Raw genomic sequence first — 8,706 nt, forward strand, 5'->3', positions numbered from 1 at the left:
CCTAGTAAGAACACTAGCAGCTGCATTTTGCACTAACTGTAGCTTGTTTATTGAGGATGCAGGACAGCCAGCTAATATAGCATTACAATAATCTAGTCTCGAGGTCATGAATGAATGAACTAACTTTTCTGCATCAGAAACAGATAGCATGTTACGTAGCTTTGTAATGTTTCTAAGGTGGAAAAAGGCTGTTCTTGTAACATATGAAATATGATTTTCGAAAGACAAGTTGCGGTCTAGTATAACACCCAGGTCTTTTACTGTAGTGGATAAAGTAACAGGACATCCTTCTATATTAAAGTTGTATTGTAAGTGAGTTTGTGGGTAGTTTTTTGGACCAATAAGTAATACCTACGTTTTATCTGAATTTAGTAGCAGGAAATTACGCGTCATCCAGCATTTTATATCTTTGAGACACTCTGTCAAATTTGATAAGTTAGTGTTGAAAATATATAATTGAGTGTCATCAGCTTAACAGTGGAATTAATTCCATGTTTTCTTATAATATTACCAAGTGGGAGCATATAAATTGAGAATAGCAGAGGGCCTAATACCGATCCTTGCGGCACTCCATAGTCTACTGACGTTATCTTTGATTTTTCCCCATTTAAACAGACAAAATGATAACGGTCTGATAAGTACAATCTAAACCAGCTTAATGCCTGTCCCTGAACACCAGTGTAGTTTTGTAGTCGATCCAGGAGTATTTTATGATCGATAGTGTCGAACGCAGCGCTAAGATCGAGTAGAACTAGTATTGAGATACAGCCTTGGTCAGAAGCTAAAAGTAAATCATTTGTAATTTTAACTAGCGCAGTTTCTGTGCTATGATGCGGTCTGAATCCTGACTGGAATTTTTCATATATCTCATTTTCTTGCAAGAAAGAGCACAATTGAGCGGACACAATTTTTTCTAGTATTTTAGACATAAATGGAAGATTTGAAATGGGTCTGTAATTTGCTAAGTTATTTGGGTCTAATTGCGGTTTCTTAATGAGAGGTTTTATTACTGCCAGCTTGAATATTTTTGGAACATGACTTAAAAATAAAGACGAGTTAATAATATTGAGAAGAGGCTCTTCCACTACAGGTAACACTTCTTTCAGTAGTTTAGTGGGTATTGGATCTAATAAACATGTTCTTGGTTTCGATGCAATGATAAGTTTATTTAGCTCTTCCTGTCCTATAGTTGTAAAGCGGTGTAGTTGTTCCAGAGGGGCGATAATTGAGGCTGCATCAGAAGACACCATAAAAGAGTGTACATTTACAATTGTGTTACGGATGCTTTCTATTTTCTCATTAAAGTAGTTCATAAAATCATTACTACTATACTGTAACGGAATATTTTGCTCTGGTGATGTCTGTATATTTGTTAGTCTAGCCACGGTGTTAAATAAAAACCTTGGATTATTTTGGATATTTTCTATTAGTTTGTGGAGATGCTCAGCCCTGGCTGCTTTTAGAGCCTTTTTATAACGTGACATACTGTCTTTCCACGCGATTCTAAAGACCTCTAAATTAGTTTGTTTCCATTTACGTTCTAAGTTACGAGTTTCTCTCTTGATAACATGCGTAGCACAGTTGTACCAAGGTGCTTTAGTTTTCTCTCTAACCTTTTTTTGATCTAATTGGTGCAACAATATCTAATGTACTAGAGAAAATGGTGCTCAAACTGCTAGTCATTTCCTCTAGTTCATCTGTTTGTTTGGGTTCACTGAGCAGCTGAGATAGATCAGGTAAGCTATTTGAGAATCTATCTATAGTGGTTGGAACGATTGTTCTGCCTGGTCTATAACGTGGCGCAACATGACAAATTTCAGCAGTACGTATTATACAAGTTACCATGTGATGATCAGTGAGATCGTCATTTTGCGGTATAATATCTATATCAGTTGGATTGATTCCATATGATATAATTAAGTCTAGTGTATGATTTAGACGATGAGTGGGACCACTGACGTTTTGCTTGACCCCAAAAAGAGTTTAATAAATCTGTAAACGCAGTCCCTAACGCATCATTTGTGTTATCTACGTGTATGTTAAAATCTCCAACAATTATTGCTTTATCGGTATTGACCAATAGATCTGAGAGAAACTCTGCAAATTCTTTTAGGAAATCAGCATAGGGCCCTGGAGGTCTATATACAGTAGCCAAGGCTAGAGATAATAGGGATTTCTTTCTTACATCTAAGAGCGTAATATTTAGTACAAGTACTTCAAACGAATTAAACCTGTGACCTGTTTCCTGAGTAATATTAAGAATATCTCTATAGATTGTTGCAACACCGCCGCCACAACCGATCAGACGGGGCTCATGCTTATAACAGTATCCTGGTGGAGTAGACTCATTTAGACCGAAATACTCATTTGGTTTAAGCCAGGTTTTCAGTAAGGCAAAGTACATCGAAGCTATTATCTGTGACCATTTCATTTACAATAACCGCCTTAGGTGTGAGCGATCTAATGTTTAGAAGACCTAGTTTTAGAAATTGTTTTTGTTCACTGATATTTAGATTTTCAGGTTTAATTACAATAAGATTTTTCCTAGATCCTACAGTAGATTTATTATATGGCCTCACTAAACGAGGACTAGACACAGTTTCTATATAATGTTCTACACTACTTATATCAATTAATTTGGCACAGCAAAGACTGTGATTTGGACTTTGATTTTCTAGTCATATGGTGTGTAACGTTTTGGAGATGTTGTCCGACAGAACAGCCGCTCCGATTCTGCTGGGGTGCAGGCCATCAGCACGGTAGAGCCTAGGTCGCTCCCAGAACAGATTCCAATTATTTACAAAGAGCAGTTTCTGTTCATTACACCATGACATTAACCATTCATTTAGTGCAAATAATCTACTGAACCTTTCCTGTCCTTGTCGGTACGTGGGAAGCGGTCCAGACACGATGATCGTTGCCTCAGGCGCTGTGGTGCGTACCGTCTCGATCAGGCTCTTGTAGTCCTTCTTCAGAACCTCCGTCTGCCGCAGCCTGATGTCATTCACTCCCGTGTGCAGTACCACAGCTCCGACGCGCTCGTCACCGTTCAGGATCTCGGGAACCTGTGCGGCGACATCAAGAAGACGAGCACCAGGAAAGCAGTGAGTGCGCACCGTACCCTTACCTGAGGTAGCACGGACATGACGGACCATGGAACTGCCGATGATCACGGCGCCGTCGCGTTCCCACTCGCGAAGGGGGGAGAAGCGGTTCCGGGTGGAGATCTCGAACACCGGGAGGGGCGGTGAGGTTCTTGCTCTGGTCCTGGCTCGTGTCTTTCGCTGTGGGATCACCCAGGGTCCATGGTGTTGTGTCGGTGCCGGAGTGAATGATGCCAGAGATGATCGCGTCCTCCTGGGCAGAGAAACGCACGGAGTAGACGAAGTCGGAGTCAAAAAGTTACTAACCACTGACTTATGAGCATCGGCGCGTGACGTTTCAAGCGCTGATCGCCGATCCCGCAGCTCGGCTTGTTTCTCCAGCAGACCACGGATCTGTTTCTCCACCGATTCCAGCTCCAATCGTACCGAAATCAGCTCGAATGTGTCCTCACCTGCACTCAGAGGTAACGTTAGACACACATCCGATATGTTCGCCATTATAACAGATGAACAGTAAATTAGTAGTGATACTACCAATATCACTACTAATTTAGGACTGAAATGCTGGATATAACCTGTATCCTTTCAGTGAAACGGGTGTAAAATAAGACGGTCGGTAGGCGCGAGGCCACGCGTGAAATGCTAGCGGACTAAAGGCTAGTAGCCGAGATTCGCAAAGTTGGATCGAAGTAGCGATATCAAAGTAATCCGATTGTTTTTATGAGGAATAGTAGCGAGGATAAGTTCCCGTGATATAAAAATAGAAAGTGCTTGTTTATAAATGAGTTGAAAAGAAGAAAATCAAGTATTAATGAATCAATTCGACGGAGCTCCAAACACAAACCGCACGCGCATGCGCATGCGCATAATTACAAGAATCACGATTACTTCATGTAATTAATTTAATTTAGGCTGCTTTTGGCAGGTGGATTTAAACTCATCAAGAACTAATCACTGTTCTGGGTGTGTGTGTGTTTACTATTCACTGCTCCTAATGTGTGTGCACTGACTTGGATGGGTTAAATGCAGAGGACAAATTCCGAGTATGGTTTAGCATACTTGGCCTTCACTTCACTTCACTTCACTTCACGTCACTAAGGGCATTCTCTGCTGGACACCCAGAAAGATGCCAACTGGATTTTGTTTTGGATTTGGTTTTCTTGACCTCTAGCCCACAAACCTCAATGACAGTGGACAGGTCAGTTACAGAAATGCTCTCTAAACTCAAAGAAACAGTTTCAATCGCATTAACAATTGCAGCATCATTGAAATTACATAAACGAAAATGGCTGAAAGCAGCAACTAACGGGTTTCAAGCATAAGACTTTTATGCAATCTATGCTGTTATGGTCTTGGCCGACCCAAAATGTACACCATAAACACCATAAAATATGCACAAAAAGGAATATGCTAAAACACACAGAAAAGAAAGGCTTAAACAATAATATTTAATACACACTAAGAATGCTTAATCAAACATGCACAAACATTTTGTTGTAGATACAGATATGTGGAATAAATGATAGGCAACAAAATCTTTACTGCAAGTCTCCTCTGTATAACACCATTTTCACGTTTCTCTACTTATGGCACAATTGTCAAAACTGAGAGCTCATTACAAATGAAGGGATAAACTCTGACAAAATGTGATTGTGTCATAATAATGATTTTATAATGTCTAAATATGAATTCAAAAGCAAACCCTGTGAAAAGAACTTTATTAGTGAGTAGAATGACAAATTTATGATTATACCCAGCAGATGGCAGCAGAGGACCACTCATTGGCTCACGCTCATGTTAACTCCATTAAACATGCTTTCACACACACACACACACACACACACACACACACACACACACACACACACACACACACACACACACACACACACACACACACACACACACACACACACACACACACACACCCAGACACACACACACAAACTATGTCTTCAATGTTATTGGGATATATTGTGAAAATATCTTTTAATGGTCTATAAGCAGTTCACATATTTCTTTTGTAATCTAATGATATAAAACTATTACTAGTGCATCATATTAAAAATAGTTTTAAGCATTTATTTATCAGTCAATGCTGGAAACTGATAGAAAGATTTGATTACAGTTTTTTACAGTCGCTAGGACACATTTCTCAATACTTAGGTCACTTTTTCAAAACTCTTCACACAGTTCTCCAAACCAACTTTCAGCTCGGCACAGCAGTTCATTTCCCTTTCAAAATGCACTAAAACTACCATATCACTTCATACATGTCTCAAATCAACATATTCTTCCATCACACTAGCAAAGGTTGACAGACAACAAACACACTTTGTCACCCACAAAACCATGACCTAAAAAACACTAACAACAGGTAGCATTATACAATGTTTTCTTCTGTAAAACAAGCACACCTCTCTACTGTTTAGAATTCACTGCAATATATTGTACTGGAATGAATCAGACATGATGCAGTATGCTTCAATATATTTTATGTCTTTTTTTTGTTTGTTTTTTGCACAGACTAATTACAAAATACAAGAATTTGTACACACCATTCACCGATACAGATACAATAGGAATCAGCTGTGGTTGGTCCAATTGTTTTTATAGTATTTCATTTTTAGATTCGAAATATATTTCATTACAATATTACTGTAGAAATTTAGCAAATTGCTGTCATGTTCAGTTTTGTATTATGTTATTGTTTTGAACATAAGTTTAACAGTTTTGAAAACAGTATGTAAGCATGTGCAAATTGGCCTGTAAGTACACAGAGTTTTGGTTATTGTTGTGTCGTAGTGAGAAAAGAATTAATGTAATTTTTGCATTTTGTGCCAAAGCAATGATAAATGATCCACAGTTTAGCCCACATATACTTCTGTTGTGCTCACTGTGTGAAGAGTTTTGAAAAAGTGACCTAAGTATTGAGAAATGTGTCCTAGCGACTGTAAAAAACTGTAAAAAGATTTCTCCTCCTTCAGGTCCCTCTAGTGGACAACAGTAGTATTACAGCCTTCATCTTTCAGTTGAAATGGCTGATAGTTTAGAATTTACTGTGAGCTCTCTGAGCATCAGAAATTCATGAAACTAGACATGTTTCTTCAAAATGACCTGTTTTGTCACAGAGTCAGCCACACCGTCACAGCCCCAATCATCACTCAATCACCAGAGTACTGACTCGCTGCCCTCATCAACACACCCTTTATATGCCCCGTTCACCTTTCACTCCTTGTCTCGTCTCGTTGCAGTATACACTGCTTTATGTCAGACCCCTTACCAATCTACTCACCTGAGATCGTCTCGTCCTGTATCCACTCTCCTGTCCGTCGTCCCCCCGTCATCCTGATCCAGATCGCCCTGTCTTCGTGTTCACTTGTCACCTGCGCAGAGAATCCACTTCAGTCATCGCCAGCTACGTCACCATCATCATTCTACAAGTCACCATCCTCTCACCATCATCTGGTTCCCGTTGTTTCTACTACCACTCTGCTTTTAATAAACACTGTGTGCACCTAAACCTGTCTGTCTCCTCCTGTGTTTGTGACACTGTTCTACATATGTAGACATTTTTTATAATTTGTACTTTGTGCATACAACGTATAGACATGTTACTCATAATGGGCCATACCAGACAAAATTGTATCTGCTGAACAGTTTAATAGATCAAAATCCTTTTGATAACTTTTTCCCATGAGGGTCTCTAGATGATGCATGTCAAGTTTTGAGGAAATCGGAGAAATGGCCTACAAGGAGTTGAAGTTTTTTTTTTAAAATGTAATCTCAAATATTTAATGATGATTTGATTGACAGCAGTGGTTCTTGAGGCAAAGTCATGAGGAGATTTAACATTCGATATACTTATTGTGTGATACGTTGCTTGATACATAGTGTCTAAAACGGGATAGCGCCACCTGGTGGATATTTTCTTTCAAACTTCGCACAGAACTCTACCATGAGTCAAACAGGCCCACCGAGTTTCGCTCTGATCTGCCTCCTATAACCTGGTCTAATAGGTGCTCAAACCTCATTGGCCAATGGCAGCCGTGTTTTTCACGATACACAAATGTCCTCATAAATCATCATGGCAACTTGGACAAAGACACTGAATGACAATTTTCAAGTCAATCAGACCAACAGTTGCATATTTATAGCTGTTTTTAGGTTTTCGTATTATAGCACCACCAAGGTGAATCGCCACAGATATGTTTTGTGTGACCACAGAATGAGCACATACATGAGTATAACAAGTTAGGTGAAAATATCTCCTTGCATTCAAGAGTTATAGCCATCTCAGTGAAAGTAGCCCTGTCTACTTTAAAATAATTTTGATTGGTGATTCATGCTCACGACAGAATGCCAGATAGTTTGAAGACCCCTTTAACATACACTGAAGTGAAAATCAAGTTTTTAATTTTGTTTGTATGTCTATGTGATGTTTTTAATATGCTTTCAGACAAACCATATGTAAATTCATAAGTCAACACCATTGTTGAGTATTTTCTCCTTAAAACTGCAGTGAACCAAAGACAGTCTCAAAAACATGGTTTGAAATCGCTGGTGTTTCTGATGTCACAAACTACCTTGTAACCAATCAAATCTACGTGTGGCTGGCTTAAGCATATCATCATAACTATAATGCGAAGCAGGGGAGTCTCAAGAGAAGCCAGATTATCCAGGTATACTTGGATACATTTTGCAATATAGCAGGTGAATTATGTATATGATGTATATTACAATGCTATGATGAACTTATATGCCTTTTATGAATTTTAAAATTGACTACAGGGGGACTTTAACTACTTTGCCACACACACACACACACACACACACACACACACACACACACACACACACACACACACACACACACACACACACACACACACACACACACACACACACACGCACACACACCATATCTATGTATGTGTAGTGGTCACAAAACGAGCTAAAACAACACCTTTGATACTGTACATTCAGGGGGTTTAAGCTCAGGTTCCTTTCGGGTGAATCCAAATGGAGCAGGCAGTCAAAACATGACATGTTACTTGAACAACTGTGAGTGTCAGTTGCCAACATACTCATTACATACTGTTCATAGTCATTCATCTAGCACTCCAGAAAGGCTAGCTGAAACCTTCCATAACACCACCATACTAAACCCCGAATAGCACTTCTTAGTTGCTCCAGTAAATGCTCCAGTATTGCAAGTGGTCTAGATGCACTAGATCTGAAAAAGCGGACCCATTACTTAAAAAAAAAATACTGAATATTATTTTTCAAGTCAAGGCACTTTTAACAATTAACATTATTTAAAAGAAGCTTTAAAGAAAATCATGATGTTAAAGTTTATAATATCTTAATATCTTTATGTCTTGTATTCGCATTTAGAAAATTAGAGCTCTGTGATAATTGACATTTTGTTACGATACAAGCAGTCAAGCAGTTGAGATTTCCCATAGCATATATTACTCTATGTGAGTACATTGTATACAGTATGCAGTTAAAGTTTCTATATTTTTTTCAATAACCAGTCAAAAGAGCCCACCTAAAAGACTTTGTGATAGTTTAGGTATCATTCATTGTTGTAGCACAG

The sequence above is a fragment of the Siphateles boraxobius genome, unplaced genomic scaffold, assembly GCF_051911475.1.
Source record: "Siphateles boraxobius isolate OS27281-9 unplaced genomic scaffold, OSU_SipBor_1 1, whole genome shotgun sequence".
NCBI lineage: Eukaryota > Metazoa > Chordata > Actinopteri > Cypriniformes > Leuciscidae > Siphateles > Siphateles boraxobius.